Here is a 21157-nt window from a genome sequence, read left to right on the forward strand (position 1 = left end):
GCAAATTTTAACTTTAGTTTTAATGTACCTTACTAGGTCAGGAAAATAGACATCAAGGCTCAAGGGATCACACTCTTAGGCTAAGGGCAAACCAGAAGTAAACCCACTTTTATCCACATCCTCAGGGGACTGCAATGAAAGATAAGATACCTTGGTTCTGAGAAGAATACAACAAAATGGGGTAGGGAAAACCAGTCCCTAAGGTATAATACAAACAGACTTTCTCATGTATTTACAGCCCCAAATTACATTATATGGGAGGCCAAAAGATGTCAAGCTATGAATTTAGTTTTCATTGGTCCCAAACATAGGAAGAAGCAAATGTAAATCCTCTCTGGGGGAAGACACCTTCACCTTAGGCTTCAAAATATTTCCATAAATAATTTTTCAAGAATCTTGAGTAGAAACATAAAAAAATCAAGCACAGTAGGAAACAAGACACCATAAATGAGAATCAGCAGAAACAGATTCTCAGGATGTAAATAAAAGAAGTATCAAAAGCTGCCTATAAAACACCTCTGTTTTCAAACTTTAAGGAAATAAGGGACTTCCCTGGTGGCGCAGTGGTTAAGAATCTGCCTGCCAATGCAGGGGACACAGCTTTGAGCCCTGGTCCGGGAAGATCCCACATGCCATGGAGCAACTAAGCCCGTGCGCCACAACTACTGAGCCAGCGCTCTAGAGCCCAGAAGCCACAACTACTGAGCCCACGTGCCACAACTATTGAAGCCCGCGTGCCTAGAGCCCGTGCTCCGCAACAAGGAAGCCACCGCAATGAGAAGCCCGTGCACTGCAACGAAGAGTAGCCCCGCTCACCACAACTAGAGAAAGCCTGAGTGCAGCAACAAAGACCCAATGCAGCCAAAAAATAAATAAAATAAATAAATAAATTTTAAAAAAAAGGAAATAAAAGATACGCTCAAAAATTATATAACTAGACTGATATTCAATAATACATATTGATACACTTACAGTGGTTGTTTCCAGCTGGTATCCATTTTGACTGATTATTGCCCAAGCCATATCAGTTGTTAAACACTTTGCACATCACACAAGTTTATAAGAAACAGAAACTATAAAATGTGACCTTGCTGATTTGAGCAAAAGGAACTACTTGAAATGAAAGATACAATAATCCAAATGGCAACATAATGGATAGGCTTATTAAGAGCAAGTTATAAGCAGATGAAGAGAAAATTAGTGAACTGAAAGATAAGACATAATAAATATGCAGCTAAAGTGCAGCAGAGAGAGACTACAAACATGATGGACAGTTAAGTAAGTATTCTATTCTTTTAGGACAATCATTAAAAAAATAGAAACTAATTAATTTCTACTCTAGTAGAAAGGGGAAACCAGGAAGTACAAAAAAATGAGGATAGTCTTTTTAAAACAATTGGTGCTGGAACAACTGGACATCCACATGCAAAAAAGAAAAAAAAAATCTGACCACAGACCTGAAACATTTCACAAAAATTAATTCAAAAACAATCGTAAATCTAAATGTAAGACCTCAAACTACAGAACTCTTAGAGGTAACACAGGAGAAAACTAAGTGACATTTGGTTTACTGATGACTTTTTAAACAACATTGAAAGCACAATTCATGAAAGAAAAAAGAAGCTGGACTTCATTAAAATTAGAAACTTCTGCTCTGTGAAAGACACTGTTAAGAGAATGAAAAGGCAAGCCACACAATGGGAGAAAATATTTGCAAAACACATGTATGATAAAGGAATTAGGACACACCATTATAAAAATAAATCAAAAAGGAAAAAAGCAAGAGAGGAACTAAAAACTCAAACAATTAACAAGATGGGAATAGTAAGCCCTTAACTATCAATATTTAAATGTAAATGGACTAAAACTATCCAATCAAAGACACAGAGTGGCTGAATGGATAAAAAACAAACAAAAACAAGATTCAACAATGTGCTATCTACAAGAGACTAACTTTAGCTTTAAGGACACACATAAGCTGAAAGTGAAGGGATGGAAAAAGATATTCCATGCAAATGGTAACAAAAAGAGAGCAAGAGTGGCTATAATTATCAGACAAAATAGACTTTAGTCAAAATCGGTCACAAGAGACAAAGAAGTACACCACATAGTGACAAAGGGGTCAATTCATCAAGAGGATATAACAACTGTATATACATACACATTCAACACTAGAGCAACTAAATATTTAAAGCAAACATTAACTGAACTGAAGGGAGTAACAGAAATAAATAACAGTAGGGAACATTTCAAAACCCACTTTCAACAATACATAGGTATCCAAACAGAAAATTAATCAATAGTGGACCTAACACTATAGACAAAATTGACCTAATAGACACATACAGAACATTCCATTCAACAGCACCAGAATATATATTCCTCTCACATACACATGGAACATATTCTAGGATAAATCATATGTTGGGCCAGAAAGCAAGCCTTAACAAATTCAAGAAGATTGTAATCATATCAAGTATCTTTTCCCACTGCAATGGCATGAAACTAGAAAAAAATAACATGAAGAAAAATGAAAAATTTACAAATGCATGGAAATTAAACCACACTCCTGAATAATCAATGGATCAAAGAAGAAATCAAAAGGCAAATTAGAAAGTATTTTGAGAACAAAAACAACAAAGAAAACATATCAAAACTTAGGGAATGCAGCAAAGATAGTTCTAAGAAGGAAGTTTACAGCAATAAATGCCTACATTAACAAAAGATCTCAAATAAACAACCTAACTTTACTTCTCAAGGAACTATAAAGAAAAAACTAAGCCCAAATTTAGCAGGAGGAAATTAAAGATTAGAGCAGAAATAAATGAAATAGAGACTAGAAAGATAATAGAAAAAATTAATGAAACTAAGGTAAACAGACAACCCACTAAGACTGAATCAGGAAGAAACAGAAAATCAGAACAGACCAATAATGAGTAAGGAGACTGAATCAGTAATCAAAAACGGCCCAACAAAGAAAATACCAGGACCAGATGGTTTTAGTGGTGATTTATATCAAACATTGGAAGAAGAATTAATGCCAATCTTTCGCAAACTCTTCCAATTGAAGAGGGAACACTCCAAAACGCATATCACGAGGCCAGCATTACCCTGATACCAAAGTCAGATAAAAATACCACAAGAAAAAAGCAACAGGCCAATATCCCTGATGAATACAGATGCAAACATTCCCAACAAAATACTAGCAAACAGAATTCAACAGCCCATTAAAAAGATCATACACCATGATCAAGTGGGATTTATTCCTGGGATGCAAAGATGGTTCAACATACACAAATCAATAAAAATAATGCATTACAGTAATAGAATGAAAAATAAAAATACTATGATTCTCTCAATAGATACAGATAAAGCATTTGACAAAATTCAACACTCTTTCATAACAAAATCTCACAAAAAACTGGGTATAAAAGGAACATATCTCAAAATAACAAAGGCCATATGACAAAACAACAGCTAACAACATACTCAGTGGTGAAATGTGAAAGGTTTTCCTCTAAACTCAGGAATAAGACAAGGATGTTCATTCTCACAACTTCTATTCAACATAGTACTTTTTTTTAGACCTAAGTAATTTATTTTTTACTTAAGTTCTTTTTATTCAATTTAATTTTTATTTTATATTGGGGTATAGTTGATTTACAATGTGTTGTTAGTTTCAGGTGTACAGCGAAGTGGTTCACTTATACATATACATATATCCATTCTTCTTCAGATTCTTTTCCCATATAGATGATTAGAGAATACTGAGTAGAGTTCCCTGTGTTATACAGTAGGTCCTTGTTGATTATCTATTTTATATATAGTAGTGTGCATATGTTAATCCAAAACTCCTAATTTATATCTGCCCCACCTTTCCCCTTTGATAACCATAAGTTTGTTTTCAAAGTCTGTGAGTTGGTTTCTGTTTTGTAAATAAGTTCATTTGTATCATCTTTTTAGATTCCACATATAAGTGATCTCATATGATATTTGTCTTTCTCTGTCTTAGTTCACTTAGTATGATCATCTCTAGGTCCATCCATGTTGCTGCAACATGGATGGCATTACTTCACTCTTTTTTATGGCTGGGTAATACTCCACTGTACATATGTACAACATCGTCTTTATCCATTCCTCTGTCAATGGACATTTAGGTTCTTTCCATGTCTTGGCTGTTGTAAATAGTGCTGCAATGAATACTGGGGTGCATGTATCTTTTCAAATTATGGTTTTCTCCAGATATATGTCCAGGAGTGGGACTGCTGGATCATATGGTAGTTCTATTTTTAGTTTTTTAAGAAAACTCCATACTGTTCTCCATAGTGGTTGTATCAATTTATATTCCCTCCAAGAGCGTAGGAGTGTTCCCTTTTCTCCACACCCTCTCCAGCATTTATTGTTTGTAGCTTTTTGATGATGGCCATTCTGACAGGTGTGAGGTGATACATCATTGTACTTCTGATTTGCATTTCTCTAATAATTAGTGATGTTGAGCATCTTTTCATGTGCTTTTTGGCCATCTGTATGTCTTCTTTGGAGAAATGTCTATTTAGGTCTTAGGCCCCTTTTTTGATTGGGTTGTCTGTTTTTTTTGTTCTTGTTGTTATTGAGCTGCATGAGCTATTTGTACATTTTGGAGATTAATTCCCTGTTGGTCACTTTGTTTGCAAACATTTTCTCCCATTCTGTGGTTATCTTTTCATTTTGTTGATGGTTTCCTTTACTGTGCAAAAGTTTTTAAGTTTAATTAGGTCCCATTTGTTTATTTTCGTTTTTATTTTCATTATTCTAGGGGTGGATCCAAAAAGACATTGCTGCAATTTATGTCAAAGAGTGTTCTGCCTGTTTTCCTCTAAGAGTTTTATAGTATCTACTCTTACATTTAGATTGTAAGTCCCCTACATACGAACAAGTTCCATTGCAAGAGCGCGCTCCTAAGTCCAATTTGTTTCTAAGTCCAACAAAGTTAGCCTAGGTACCCAACTAACAAAATCGGCTATATAGTACTGTACTGTAATAGATTTATAATACTTTTCACACAAATAATACATAAAAACAAGCAGACACAAAAAATAAAACATTTTAATCTTACAGTACAGTACCCTGAAAAGTACAGCAGTACACTACAACAGCTGGCATACAGGGGCTGGCATCAAGTGAACAGGCAAAAAGAGTTACTGACTGGAGGAGGCAGGGGAGGTGGGAGATGGTATAGCTTAAGGATCATCAGCCATAGGTGACGGAGGGCAAGTTGCAATTTCACTCATGCCTGACGCTGATGGCACAGGTTTTGGGTCCTTGCTGGATTCAATTCTATCTACTCTCTTGAAAAAAACAATCCAGTGATGTCTGGGTAGTAGCTCTTTTATTCTCATCATATATGACATGGTAGCACTGGATGGCATTCTGAATGGCTGCTGCAACCTTTGGGTACTGTTCTATGTTCGGGTCCTGTGCCTCAAAAACTAACAGGGCCTCCTCAAATAAAGAAAACCCCCTTGCCATTTCCTGCATCATGAATTTCTTTGCTTCTTCAGTTACTTTTTCTTCCTCTTGTCTCTCCTCGTCCTTTCTCTGGGCCTCCAATTCCATCAGGTCTTCATTAGTAAGCTCCTCATGTTGCACAGCAAGGAGTTCAGTGAAGCTGTCCTCTTGCAGATCTAGCTCCAGCTTCTTGCTGAGGGTCACTAAGTTGCTGAAGACCTCTTTGGACTCCACATCCACATTCTCAAATCCACAAAAATTGTGCACTGCGGCCAAAGGTTCTTCCAAACCCCATTCATGGTGACAGCCATAACCTTACACCAAGAAAAGTCAATGTTTTTTATGGCCTTATAGATATTATAGTCCTTCCAAAATTGTCACAAGGTTGTTCCTGATTGATCACTAACCTTTACTGTCTGATGAAAAGTGTGACGTAAATGATATTTCTTGAAAGTCGCTATAACTCCCTGGTCCAAAGGTTGGATGAGCAATGTACTCAATAGCATTCAGTGGTAGATGCACTACTCTGACGCTGGGATGAAAGTCATCCATGAATGGGGAGTGGCCTGGAGCACTGTCGAGCAGCAAAAGAATGTTGAATGGGACATCTTTCTCCAATCAATATTTCTCTACCTCCAGGATAAAGTGGTGGAAAAACCCGTCCTGGAAAATGGCCTGTGTAATCCAGGCTTTGGGGTTACTCTTCCACACAACAGGAAGAGAGCCCTTGGCTATGTTTTTAAGGGCTCTTGGGTTCTCTGAATGATAAACTAAGGAAGGCTTCAGCTTCAGATCACCAGAAGCATTGTCAACAAACAGAGTTAGCCTATTCTTTGCTGATTTATAGCCAGGCATCAACTTTTCCTTCTTACTGATGTAACTTTGGTCTGGCATCCTCTTCCAGTACAGTCTTATCTCACCCACATTAAAACCCTGCTCAGGTAAATACGTGCCTTCATCAATAATTTCTCAAAGCGTTTCAGGAAATTTCCAGGCAACTACCATATATGCACTCGCTGCCTCGCCACTTACTTTTATGTTGTGAAGGTTGGCTCTAGCCTTGAACCGATGAAACCACCCATGGCTGGCGTTAAAAGATGCTCCCTCTGATTGTTCACCATGTTTCTTTTTCAAGTCTTTTAGGTTTCTCTTGAAGGCTTTTAGCTTTCTCTTGAATCAGCATTAAGCTAAACAGGACTCGACGCTGATGCTGATCCTGCATCCACACACTGAGAAGTTTCTCCATCTCCTCCATCACTTTTCCACACTTCTTCGATATTACTGCCGACATCATTGGCACAGCAGACTTCACATGTTCCATGATCTTGTCCTTGTTCTTTAGAATTGTGCCGATGGTTGAATGACTCATGTTATAAGAATGAGCAACGTCTACCATCTTTCTGCCTCGCTCCACTCTCTCAATTGTTTTCACTTTCGTTTCCATTGTTATTGCTTGGCACTTCTTAGCAATATCAGCTACATCACTGCTGCTTTTACACTTGCTTCCAGACATCCTGGGCTTGAAATAAAGATACTGTACTACTGTACTCTATACAGTATGGTACAGTAGAGTACACAAAAGCACAACTTGTAGAGGATACACAGGGGACAATGTACGCCAGACACATGAACTAACTTAATGTGATTGGACATGCAAACGCATGTTCGCATCTTTGAAAGTTGGCAAGTTGAAGGTTCATATGTAGGGGACTTACTGTAATCTATTCTGAGTTTATTTTTGTGTGTGGTGTTAGAGAATGTTCTAATTTCATTCTTTTCCAAGTAGCTGTACAGTTTTCCCAGCACCGCTTATTGAAGAGACTGTCTTTTCTCCATTGTATATTCTTGCCTCCTTTGTCATAGTTTAGGTGACCATAGGTGTGCGGGTTTATTTATGGGCTTTCTATCCTGTTCCATTGATCTATATTTCTATTTTTGTGCCAGTATCATATTGTCTTGATTACTGTAGCTTTGTAGTATAGTCTGAAGTCAGGGAGCCTAATTCCTCCAGTTCCATTTTTCTTTCTCAAGATTGCTTTGGCTATTCAGGGTCTTTTGTGTTTCCATACAAATTGTAAAATTCTTTTGTTCTAGTTCTGGTAAAAAAGGCCATTGGTAATTTGACAGGGATTGCATTGAATCTGTAGATTGCTTTGGGTAGTATAGTCATTTTCACAATGCTGATTCTTCCAACCCAAGATCATGGTATATCTTTCCATCTGGTTCTGTCATCTTTGATTTCTTTATCAGTGTCTTATAGTTTTCAGAGTACAGGTCTTTCGCCTCCTTAGGTACATTTATTCCTAGGTATTTTATTGTTTTTGTTGTGATGGTAAACGGGATTGTTTCCTTAATATCTCTTTCTGAACTTTCGTTGTTAGTGTATAGAAATGCAACAGGTTTCTGTGTATTAATTTTGTATTCTGCAACCTCACCGAATTCATTGATGAGCTCTAGTAGTTTTCCAGTAGCATCTTTAGGATTTTCTATGTATAGTATCATGTCATCTGCAAACAGTGATGGTTTTACTTCTTCTGTTCCAATTTGGATTCCTTTTATTTTTTTCCTTCTCTGATTGCCATGGCTAGGACTTCCAAAACTATGTGGAATAAAAGTGGTGACTGTAGATATCCTTGTCTTGTTCACGATCTTAGAGGAAATGCTTTCAGCTTTTCACTGCTGAGTATGATATTAGCTGTGGGTTTTTCATAAAGGCCTTTACTATGTTGAGGTAGGTTCCCTCTATGCCCACTTTCTGGAGAGTTTTTATCAAGAACTGGTGTTGGATTTTGTCAAAAGCTTTTTCTGCATCTATTGAGATAATCATATGCTTTTTATTCTTCAATTTGTTAATGTGGTGTATCACACTGATTTGCAGATATTGAAAAATCCTTGCGTCCCTGGGATAAATCTCACTTGATCGGGGTGTATGATCCTTTTAATGTATTGTTGGATTCAGTTTGCTAGCATTTTGTTGAGTATTTTTGCACCTATGTTCATCAGTGATATTGGCCTATAATTTTTTTTGTGGTATCTTTGTCTGGTTTTGGTATTAGGATAATGGTGGCCTCATAGAATGAGTTTGGGAGTGTTCCTTCCTCTGCAATTTTTGGGAATAATTTCAGAAGGATAGGTGTTAACTCTTCTCTAAATGTTGGAGAGAATTCACCTGTGAAGCCATCTGGTCCTGGACTTTTGTTTGTTGTAAGTTTTAAAATCACAGTTTCAATTTCAGTACTTGTGACTGGTCTGTTCATATTTTCTGTTTCTTCCGGGTTCAGTCTGGGAAGATTGTCCCTTTCTTAGAATTTTTCCATTTCTTCTAGGTTGTCCATTTTATTGGTGTATAGTTGCTTCTAGTAGTTGCTTATTATCTTTTGTGCTTCTGTGGTGTCAGTTGTAACTTCTCATTGCTTACTTCTAATTTTATTGATTTGAGCCCTTTCCCATTGTTTCTTGATGAGTGTGGATAAAGGTTTATCAGTTTTGTTTATCTTCTCAAAGAACCAGATTTTAGTGGCATTGATCTTTGCTACTGTTTTCTTCGTCTCTATTTCATTTCTTTCTTCTCTGATCTTTATGTTTTTTTTCCTTCTACTAACTTTGGGTTTTGTATGTTCTTCTTTGTCTAGTTGCTTTAGGTGTAAGGTTAGGTTGTTTATTTGAGATTTTTCTTATTTCCTGTGGTAAGACTGTATTGCTATAAACTTCTCTCCTAGAACTGCTTTTGCTGCATCCCACGCTGCATCATGTTTTCATTTTCACTTGTCTCTAGGTAATTTTGTAAACCTCCTCTTTGATTTCTTCAGTGATCCATTGGTTGTTCCATAACATGTTGTTTAGCTTCCATGTGTTTGTGTTTTTTACAGTTTTTTTCTTGTAGTTGATTTCTAATCACATAGCGTTGTGCTCAGAAAAGATGCTTGATATGATTTCAATTTTCTTAAATTCACTGAGGTTTGCTTTGTGGCCCAGCATGTGATCTATCTTGGAGAATGTCCATGCGCACTTGAGAAGAATGTGTATTCTGCTGCTTTCGGATGGAATATTCTATAAATATGAATTAAGTCCCTCTGGTCTAATGTGTCATTTAAGGCTTGTGTTTCCTTACTGATTTTCTGCCTAGATGATCTGTTCATTGATGTAAGTCTGGTGTTAATGTCCCCCACTATTATTGCATTACTGTTGATTTCTCCTTTTATGGATGTTAACATTTGCCTTATATATTGAGATGTTCCTATATTGGATGCATATATATTTACGATTGTTATATCTTCTCGGATTGATCTCTTGATCATTATGTAGTGTCCTTCTTTGTCTCCTGTAACAGTCTTTATTTTAAAGTCTATTTTGTCTTATATGAGTACTGCTACTCCAGCTTTCTTTTGATTTCCATTTCCGTGGAATGACTTTTTCCATCCCCTCACTATCAGTCTGTATGCATCCCTAGATCTGAAGTGGGTCTCTTGCAGACAGCATATATACAGGTCTTGTTTTTGTATTCATTCAGCCAGTCTATATCTTTGGTTGGAGCATTTAATCCATTTACATCTAAGGTAATTATCAATATGTATGTTCTTACTGCCATTTTATTAATCGTTCAGAATTTGTTTTTCTAGATATTTTTTCTTCTCTTCCTCTTTTGTTCTCTTCTCTTCTGATTAGATGAGTATCTTTAGAGTTGTGTTTAGATTGCTTTCTTTTTTGTGTATGTATCTACTGTATGTTTTTGGTTTGTGGTTACCATGAGGTTTTGATATACCAGTATACACACACACACAGACACAGACACAGACACACACACACACACACAAAGATTGCTTTAAGTTGCTGGTCTCTTAATTTCAAATGCATTTCCAATATCCCTCCTCACAATTGCTGATTTTGATATCATATTTGTGTGTTGATGATTTCCTACCTTTACTGTATGTTTGCCTTTACCAGTGAGCTTTCCCTTTCATAATTTTTTTTTCCAGTTGTGGCACTTTCTCTTCTGCCTAGAGAAGTTCCTTTAGCATTTGCTGTAAAGCTGGTTTGGTGGTGTTGAATTCTCTTAGCTTTTGCTTGTCTATAAAGCTTTTGATGTCTCCATCAGATGTGAATGAGAGCATTGCTGGGTAGAGCATTCTTGGTTGTAGGTTTGTCCCTTTCATCTCTTTAAATATATCATGCCACTCCCCTTTGGCCTGCAGAGTTTCTGCTGAAAAATCAGCATATAACCATATGAGCATTCCCTTGTATGTTATTTGTTGCTTTTCCCCTTCTTCCTTTTAATATTTCCTATTTGTCTTTAATTTTTGTCAATTTGATTAATATGTGTCTTGGCATGTTCCTCCTTGGGTTTATCCCATAGGGGACTCTCTGTGCTTCCTGGACTTGAGTGTTTCCTTCCCCATGTTAGGGAAGTTTTCAGCTATTATCTCTTCAAATAGTTTCTCAGGCTCTTTCTCTCTCTCTTTTCCTTCTGGGACTGCTATAATGCGAATGTTGGTGTGTTTAGTGTTGCCCCAGAGGTCTCAGACTGTCCTCATTTCTTTTCATTCTTTTTTTAAAATTCTGTTTCACAGCAGTGATTTCCACAAATCTGTCTTCCAGCTCACTTATTCATTCTTCTGGCTCATTTATTCTGCTATTGATTCCTTCTAGTGCATTTTTCATTTCAGTTATTGTATCATTTATCTCTGTGTGTTCTTTGAAACTTATATCTTCTTGGTCTGTGCCGCCATTCTTTTTTTTTTCTTAACATCTTTACTGGAGTATAACGGCTTTACAATGTTGTGTTAGTTTCTGCTGTATAACAAAATGAATCAGCTGTATGTATACATATATCCCCATATCCCCTCCCTCTAGTGTCTCCCTCCTACCCTCCCTATCCCACCGCTCTAGGTGGTCACAAAGCACTGAGCTGATCTCCCTGTGCCGCCATTCTTTTTTTGAGATCCTGGATCATCTTTACTCTCATTACTCTGAATATTTTTTCAGGCAGATTGCCCATCTCCACTTCACTTAGTTGTTGTTCTGCGGTTTTGTCTTGTTTCTTCTGGAACATATTCTCTGCCGTCTAATTTTGTCAACTGTCTGTGCTTGTGATCTCCATTTCTCAAGGTAAAGGTTTGTAGTTCCTCTTACTTCTGGTGTTGCCTGCCATCTGTTGAGTGAGTTTGCTCCAGGAGCTTGTGCAGGCTTCCTGGTGGGAGGGACTAGTGCCTGTCCACTGGTAGGTGGAGCTTGGTCTTGTCCCTCTGGCGGGCAGGGCCATGTCAAGGGGTGTGTCTAGAGGTGGCTGTGAGCTCAGGACAATTTTAGGCAGCCTGTCTGCTGATGGGTGAAGCTTTATTCCCACTCTGTTGGTTGTTTGGCCTGAGGCGTACCAGCACTGGAGCCTGCAGGCTGTTAGGTAGGGCCAGGCCTCATTAACAAAATGGCGACCTCTGGGAGAGCTCACACCAATGAATATTCCCTGGGGCCGCTTCCACCAGTGTCCCTGCCCCCACAGTGAGCCACAACCGATCCCCGCCTCCCCAGGAGACCCTCCAAGATCCGCAGGTAGGTCTGGCCCAGGCGCCGATGGAGTCACTGCTTTGCCCTGGATCCCAGTGTACATGAAACATTCTGTGTGCCCTGTCAGCATGGAGTCTCTGTTTCTCCCAGTCCTGTGCAGCTCCTGCACTTAAGCCCTGCTGGCCTTAAAAGCCAAATGTTCTGGGCACTCTCCCTCCCAATGCCAGACCCCCCGGCTGGGGAGCCTGATGTGGGACTCAGAACTCTCACTAATCTGGGAGAACCTCTGCAATGTAATTATTTCCCAGTTTGTGGGTCGCCCACCCAGTAGGCATGGGATTTGATTATACAGCAAAAGTGCCCCTCCTACTATCCCACTGTGGATTCTTCTTTGTCCCTGGATGTAGAATATCTTTTTTGGTAGGTTCCAGTGTTTCTTGTTGATGGTTGTTCAGCAATTAGTTGTGATTTTGATGTTTTCTTGAAAGGAGGTGAGTTTTCAACATAGTACTTTAAGTCCTAACCAGACCAATTAGGCAAACAAGGAAAATAAAAAGAAAAGCATCCAAATTGGAAAGGAAGAAGAAAAATTGCCTGTTTTCAGATGACAGGATCTTATATATAGAAAACCCTAAAGACTCCATCAAAAAAAAACTGTTAAAATAAACAAATTTAGTGAGGTTGCAGGATATAAAATCTACGTAGAAAAATCAGTTGTGTGTCTATATACTAACAATGAATTATGTTAGAGAAATAAAGAAAACAATCCCATTTACAATAGCATTAAAAACAGTAAATTTAAAGAAACAAATTTAACCAAGGAGGAGAAATTTCTGTACACTTAAAACTATGAGACTGATAAAAGAAACGGAAGAAGACACCTTTATATGGAAAGATACACATCATGCATCTGATTAATATTGTTAAATTGTCCATCTATCCAAAGATATCTAGAGATTCAATTCAAATTCTACCAAAATTCCAATGGCATATTTTACAGAAGTGGAAAAGAACTATCTTGAAATTCCTGTGGAACCACAAATGACCCCAAAATTCAATTTTGTGAAAGACAAAGAAAGATAAAGGCATCACTGATTTCAAACTACATTACAAAGCCACAGTAATCAAAACAGTATGGTATTAGTATAAAAACAGACACATAGGCCAAAGGAACAGAATTGAGAGCCCAGAAATAAACCCAGGCATATATGGTCAATTATATGATCAGGGAGCCCTCCGGGGGGGGATATTCTTCTTAATAAACGGTGTTCATCACTCCCAAAGTCATTCTATGAGGCCACCATCACCCTGATACAAAAACCAGACACAGATGTCACAAAAAAAGAAAACTACAGGCCAGTATCACTGATGAACATAGATGCAAAAATCCTCAACCAAATACTAGCAGACAGAATCCAACAGCACATTAAAAGAATCATACACTATGATGAAGTGGGGTTTATCCCAGGAATGCAAGGATTCTTCAATATACGCAAATCAATCAATGTGATACACCTTATTAACAAACTGAAGGATAAAAAACATATGATCATCTCGATAGATGCAGAAAAAGCTTTCGACAAAATTCAACACCCATTTATGATAAAAACTCTCCAGAAAGTAGGCATAGAGAGAATTTACGTCAACATAATAAAGGCAATATACGACAAACCCACAGCCAACACTGTCCTCAATGGTGAAAAACTGAAAGCATTTCCTCTAAGACCAGAAACAAGACAAGGTTGTCCACTCTCACCACTATTATTCAACATAGTTTTGGAAGTTTTAGACACAGTACTCAGAGAAGAAAAAGAAATAAAAGGAACCTAAATTGGAAAAGAAGAAGTAAAGCTGTCACTGTTTGCAGATGAGATGATACTATACATAGAGAATCTTAAAGATGCTACCAGAAAACTACTAGAGCTAATAAATGAATTTGGTAAAGTAGCAGGATACAAAAGTAATACACAGAAATCTCTTGCATTCCTATACGCTAAGGATGAAAAATCTGAAAGAGAAATTAAGGAAACACTCTCATTTACCATTGTGACAAAAAGAATAAAATACCTAGGAATAAACCTACCTAAGGAGACAAAAGACCTGTATGCAGAAAACTATAAGACACTGATAAAAGATATCAAAGATAATACAAACAGATGGAGAGATACACCATGTGCTTGGATTGGAAGAATCAATATTGTGAAAATGACTCTACTACCCAAAGCAATCTACAGATTCAATGCAATCCCTATCAAACTACCAATGGCATTTTTCACAAAAGTAGAACAAAAAATTTCACAATTTGTATGCAAACACAAAAGACCCTGAATAGCCAAAGCAATCTTGAGAAAGAACAACGGAGCTGGAGGAATCAGACTCCAGACTTCAGATGATACTACAAAGCTACAGTAATCAAGACAGTATGGTATTGGCACAAAAACAGAAATACAGATCAACGGAACAGGATAAAAGCCCAGAGATAAACCCACGCACATATGGTCACCTTATCTTTGATAAAGGAGGCAAGAATATACAATGGAGAAAAGACAGCCTCTTCAATAAGTGGTTCTGGGAAAACTGGACAGCTACATGTAGAAGAATGAAATTAGAACACTTCCTAACACCATACACAAAAATAAACTCATAATGGATTAAAGATCTAAATGTAAGGCCAGAAACTATAGAACTCTTAGAGGAAAACATAGGAAGAACACTCTATGACATAAATCACAGCAAGATCCTTTTTGACCCACCTCCTAGAGTAATGGAAATAAAAACAAAAATAAACAAGTGGGACCTAATGAAACTTAAAAGCTTTTTTGCACAGCAAAGGAAACCATAAACAAGATGAAAAGACAACCCTCAAAATGGGAGAAAATATTTTCAAGCGAATCAGTGGACAAAGGATTAATCTCCAAAATATTCAAGCAGTTCATGCAGCCCAATATCAAAACAACAAACAACCCAATCCAAAAATGGTCAGAAGACCTAAACAGACATTTCTCCAAAGAAGATATACAGATTGCCAACAAACGCATGAAAGGATGCTCAACATCGCTAATCATTAGAGAAATGCAAGTCAATACTACAATGAGGTATCACCTCACACCGGTCACAATGGCCATCCTCAAAATATCTAGAAACAATAAATGCTGGAGAGGGTGTGAAGAAAAGGGAACCCTCTTGCACTGTTGGTGGGAATGTAAATTGATACAGACACTATGGAGAACAGTATGGAGGTTCCTTAAAAAACTAAAAATAGAACTACCATACAGCCCAGCAGTCCCACTCCTGGGCATATACTCTGGGAAAACCATAATTCAAAAAGAGACATGTACCACAATGTTTGTTGCAGTACTATTTACAATAGCCAGGGCATGGAAGCAACCTAAGTGTCCTTCAAAATATGAATGGATAAGGAAGATGTGGCACATATATATAATGGAATATTACTCAGCCATAAAAAGACAAACAAAACTGAGTTATCTGTAGTGAGGTGGATGGACGTAGAGTCATACAGAGTGAAGTAAGTCAGAAAGAGAAAAACAAATACCGTATGCTAACACATATATATGGAATCTAAAAAAAAATGGTTCTGAAGAACCTAGAGGCAGGACAGAAATAAAGACACAGATGTAGAGAATGGACTTGAGGACACGTGGAGGGGAAGGGTAAGCTGGGATGAAGTGAGAGAGTGGCATGGACATATACACTACCAAATGTAAAATAGATAGCTAGTGGGAAGCAGCAGCATAGCACAGGGAGATCAGCTCGGTGCTTTGTGACCACCCAGAGGGGTGGGATAGGGAGGGTGGGAGGGAGAAGCAAGAGGGAGCGGATATAGTAATATATGTATACGTATAGCTGATTCACTTTGTTATACGGCAGAAACTAACACAGCATTGTAAAGCAATTATACTCCAATAACGGTGTTTAAAAAAATGGTGGGCTTCCCTGGTGGCGCCGTGGTTGAGAGTCCGCCTGCTGATGCAGGGGACACGGGTTCGTGCCCCGGTCCGGGAGGATCCCACATGCCGCGGAGCGGCTGGGCCCGTGAGCCATGGCCGCTGAGCCTGTGCTCCGCAACGGGAGAGGCCACAGCAGTGAGAGGCCCGCGTACCACAAAAAAAAAAAAAAAAAAAAAAATGGTGTTCACTCACCAAAGAATGAAATTGGATCCCTGTCTTATACCACTCAGAAAAATTAACACAAAATGGATTAAAGATTTAAATGTAAGAGCTGAAATTGTAAAACTCCTAGAAGAAAACACAGGGGAAAAGCTCCTTGACATTGATCTTAACTATGACTTTTTAATATAACATCAAAAGCAGAAGCAACAAAAGCAAAAATAAACAAGTAGTACTATATCAAACTAAAAAGCTTCTGCACAGCAAAACAATCAATTAACAAAATGAAGAAGCAACCTATGGAATGGGAGAAAATGTTTTCAAACTATAAATCTGATAAAGGGCTACTATCCAAAATACATAAGGAACCTGTATAACTCAACAGCAAAACCCCAAATAATCAGATTAATGAATGGGCAAAGGACCTAACAGACATTTTTCCAAAGAAGATATCCAAATGACCAACAAATACATGAAAAGATGCTCCACATCACTAATCATCAGGAAAATGAAAATCAAAACAACAATAAGGTATCATCTCACACCTGTCAGAATAGCTACTATCAAAAAGACAACAGATAACAAGTGTTAGGGATGGTGTGGAGAAAAAAGAACTCTAGTACACTGCTGGTGAGAAGGTAAATTGGTGCAGCCACTATGAAAAACAGTATGGAGCTTCCTCAAAAAATTAAAAATAGAGCCACATATGATTTAGCAATTCCACGTCTGGGCATATATACAAAGGAAATGAAATCACTATCTTGAAGAGATATCTGCACCCCCATGTTCATGGCAGCATTATTCACAATATTCAAGACATGGAAACAACAGATGAATGGAAAAAGTGTGGTATATATACAATGAAATATTCTGCCATAAAAAAAGAAGGAAATCCTGCCATTTGTGGCAACATGGATGGACCTTGTGGGCATTGTGTTCAGTGAAATAAGTCAGACAGGGAAAGACAAATACTGTATGATCTCATTTACATGTGGAATCAACAAAAAGCCGAACTCATAGAAAAAGAGAGTAGAGTGGTGGTTGCCACAGGCTGGGGGATGAAGGAAATGAACGGTTGGTCAAACGTATAAACTTCCAGTTATAAAATGAATAGGTCATGGAGATCTAATATATAGCATGGTGACTGCAGTTAACAATACTGTATTATATATTCAAATGCTGCTAAGAGTGTAGGTCTTAAGTGTTTTTTACCACAATAAAAAGGTAATTATGTGAGGTGATGGATGTATTATCTAACTTTATTGTGGTAATCATTTCACAGTATGTGTGTGTATCAAACTGAGTTGTACACCTTAAACTTATACAGTATGATATGTGCATTATATTTCAATAAACCTGGATAAAAAGAGATGCCCTTCAATAAGTGAATGGGCAAACAAACTGTAGTGATTCCTTACAATATTATTTGGTGATACAAGAAATGAGCTATGAAGCCATGAAGAGACATGGAGGAATCTTAAATGCTTATTGCTAGGGGAAAGAAACCAGTCTGCAAAGGCTACATCCTCTATGATTCCAACTATACGACATTCTGGAAAAAGCAAAACTATGGCAAAAGTAAAACAACCTGTGGTTGCCAGGAGTTCAGTGGGAGGGAACAAGGGATGAATAGGGAAGCACAGGGGATTGAAACTATTCTCTAAGATACAGTAATGGCACACGGATGTCATTATACATTGGTCAAGACCCATAGGATGTACAATACAAAGAGCGAACCCTAATGTAATCTATGGACCTTAGTTCAAAATAAAATATCAGTATTGGCTCAATGTTTTAACAAATATACCACAGTAATGCAGGATGTTAACATAGGAGAAACTGAGTATGTGCAGGGGTGGTGGTGGTGAGGAAGTATATGAGAACTCTACTTTCCACTCAGTTTTCCTATAAATCTAAAAGTAACGTCTATTAATTTTTTAAAATGTTTCTAAAGAAAGGAAGAAAGGAGAGAGAAAGAAACAGGATGGAGGTGACAAGTATAAAGCACACAGATGTATATTTAGCCTCAAATACATCAATTATCACATTAAATGTATAAGAAGTGCTCCAGTTAAAAAACAAAAATGGTGAAGACTGAATTAAAAATATTTAACTATATGCTATTCACAACTTGCATACCTAAAACATAAGGATACAGAAAAGTTAAAAGTAAAAGGATTAAGGAAGATATACCTGGAAAATACTAATCAAAGAAAGTTAGTGTGGACGTATTAATATCAGACAGAAATGACATTAAGGCAAAAAGCAATACTAGAAATAGAGAGGATTATTTCATACCAATAAAAACTGTAATTAATGAGAATATATTACAGTGCTCAATCTGTATGCATGAAAAGTACAGTCTTAGATATATAACACAAAAAAGACAAAATTAGATGGAGAAATGCAGAAATTCATAATTTCAAGAGGACATTTTAACACTTCACCTCAGTAATTGATAGAGTAATCACACAAAATTTGGATATAGAAGATTCAAATGAAATGAACAATAAACTATCTTTCTATCTCCCCTATAATTGCAGAGAACACATTTCTATCAAGAATACACAGAATATTTTTTAAAAATGGAACATATTCATAGCAAATCTCAACCTATTTCAAAGGTCCAAAATCAATTACAATGCGGTCAAAGTACAAAAGAATCACTAAGTAGATACCAAGAAAATCCCCATGTTTTTCAAAATTTATATATACCATTTATACATAATTCATGGGTTAAAGAAGAAACTATAAGAACTGAAAAATACTTTCAATAGTAAAGCAAAGATACTACATATCAAAACTTGTAAACTAGGTATAAGCAATATTCAGGGATGCTGTTAATGTTCTAATTATTCTCTGGGTAGTGGCTAAATGAGTTTGTTCACTTTGTGATAATTCATTAGGCCATACACTTATAATTTGTGTGTTTTTCTCTCTGTAGGTTATACATCAATAAAAATTTACTTAAAATATCATGGGCTACAGCTAAAGCAGCACTTAGATGAAAATGTATTAAATACATTAGGTAATAAATATATTTTGAGAAGAACATTGTAAATTAATAAGCTAAGGATCCATCTTAAGAAGTTAGAAAAAGAATTGCAAGATAAATCCAAAGAAAGTATAAAGAAGAAAACAATAAAGATACTAGCAGAAATTGCTGAAATATAAAGCAAACATACAATAGAAAGGACGTACAAAGCCAAAACTTTGTTCTTTCAGAATCCTAATAAAATGAACAAATCTCTGGTAAGACAACAAACAAAGAGAGAAGGTAGAAGTTACCAAGAAGATATCTGAACAACTTTATGCCAATAAAGTTGAGAATTTAGACAGCATAAATGCATTTCTAGAAAAATATAATTTACTAAAACTTAATGATTAAACAAGAACCAGAAATACTTGAATAGTCCTATAACTATTAATGTAATTAATTAATAGTCTAAAATCTTCCCATAAAAAGTCAAATCCCAGATAGCATCCCATTTTAGGGAAGAAATAATTCAAGTCCTACAAACTTTTCTAGAGAATAGAAAAAAAAGGAACCCTCTGCAACTTTTTAAAAAAATTATTATTTTTTTTTGGCTGCACCATGTGGATTGCAGGGATCTTAGTTCTCTGACCAGCGATTAACCCGGGCCCCTCAGTAGTGAAAGTGTGGCGTCCTAACCACTGGACGGCCAGGGAATTCCCTGCAACTTATTTTGTGAGGCTAGCATAACCTTCATATCAAAATGTAACACAGGCAAAATGAGAAAGAAATATTAGAGCTCAATTTCACTCACAAAGACTGATGCAAATATCCTCAACAAATACTGAAAAACAAAACCTAGTAAAATAGAAAAAGAATAACATCATGATAGGGTTGGGTTGCTCCTGGGAATGCAAGGTTTATTTAACACTAGAAAATCCATTAATCAGGACATAAATGACATAAAGGAGAAAAAAATCATATGACCGCCTTAAAAGAAACCAGAAAATCTCTCTGCAAATGAGAGACAAGTAAGGATCCTCCACTAGAGACTTCAGAGAGCGCATGACTTTGGACATCTAACCCCAAGAAGAATAAATTTCTGTTGTTTTAAGCCAACCAGCTTCTGACCCTTTGCTATAGCAACCCGAGGAAACCAATACCTATATTTATATTTAAATAACAAAAAAAACAAGAAACACCCTAAAGCAAATATCATACTTAATGGCAATTTATGGCAACTTTCCATTTTAGATCAGGAACACCAGTTTTATTCCACATGATACTGGAAGCATTAGCCAACACAATAAGGCAAGAAATACACAAGGTATAAGGACTGAAAAGGAAGAAACATAACTGTCATTATTCACATTTGATATAATTGAATATGTAGAAAACCCAAAAGAATTTATAAGTGAATTGTTGTTAATTATTAAAAGAGTCTAGAAAGGAAACTGTATGGAAGGGGTCTGGAAATATGGTGGTGGTGGCAGTACAGTTTTTCAATTTCTCTGAATCCCCACATGATAAAAGACTGAGCAGGAATTCCCTGGTGGTCCAGTTGTTAGGACCCTGTGCTTCTACTGCAGGGGGCACGGGTTCACTCCCTGATTGGGGAACTAAGATCCCGCATGCCTCACAGTGTGGTGAAAACAAAAAACAAGCAAACAAAAAAACAACAAAAGAAAAAAGACTGAGCATGTAGATGGCAAACCAAAACCTGATAGACAACATTTACAACAAAACTGGATGACAAAGCATCCCCAAGAATTCCTAAATAAAAATGGGTGGTAACAAAACACCAACAACTAAAAGACCTGCATTATATCAGCATCTGTACAGGATGAAGAAGAAAAGGAGGTAACATGCAAGCATCTAATAGACTACAGAAAAGGAGAACTCCAAATAGCTCACAGAAATTCACTAAAAGTACGTTGGGGAAATTTAAGAACAGCAGTTCAAATTGGGAGGGAATTTGCCTTCCCCATTATTGAGCGAGTACAAGGGCTTCATATAAATAGACTAAAGAAGTTGAAGCAGTCTAGCTCCCATGAACCCTCAAACTTGA

The 21157-nt window shown here is 37.0% G+C and overlaps 1 protein-coding gene across 1 annotated transcript in view; it reads right to left on the reverse strand.

Moving 5' to 3' along the window:
- The window catches only part of TEX11 (testis expressed 11), a gene marked incomplete at both ends in the record, with an annotated part of 339675 nt that overhangs the window by 111202 nt on the left and 207316 nt on the right, over positions 1-21157 (reverse strand). The gene's annotated exons all lie outside the window — the stretch shown is intronic.

The sequence above is a fragment of the Hyperoodon ampullatus genome (genome assembly GCF_949752795.1).
Source record: "Hyperoodon ampullatus genome assembly, chromosome: X".
Lineage (NCBI taxonomy): Eukaryota > Metazoa > Chordata > Mammalia > Artiodactyla > Ziphiidae > Hyperoodon > Hyperoodon ampullatus.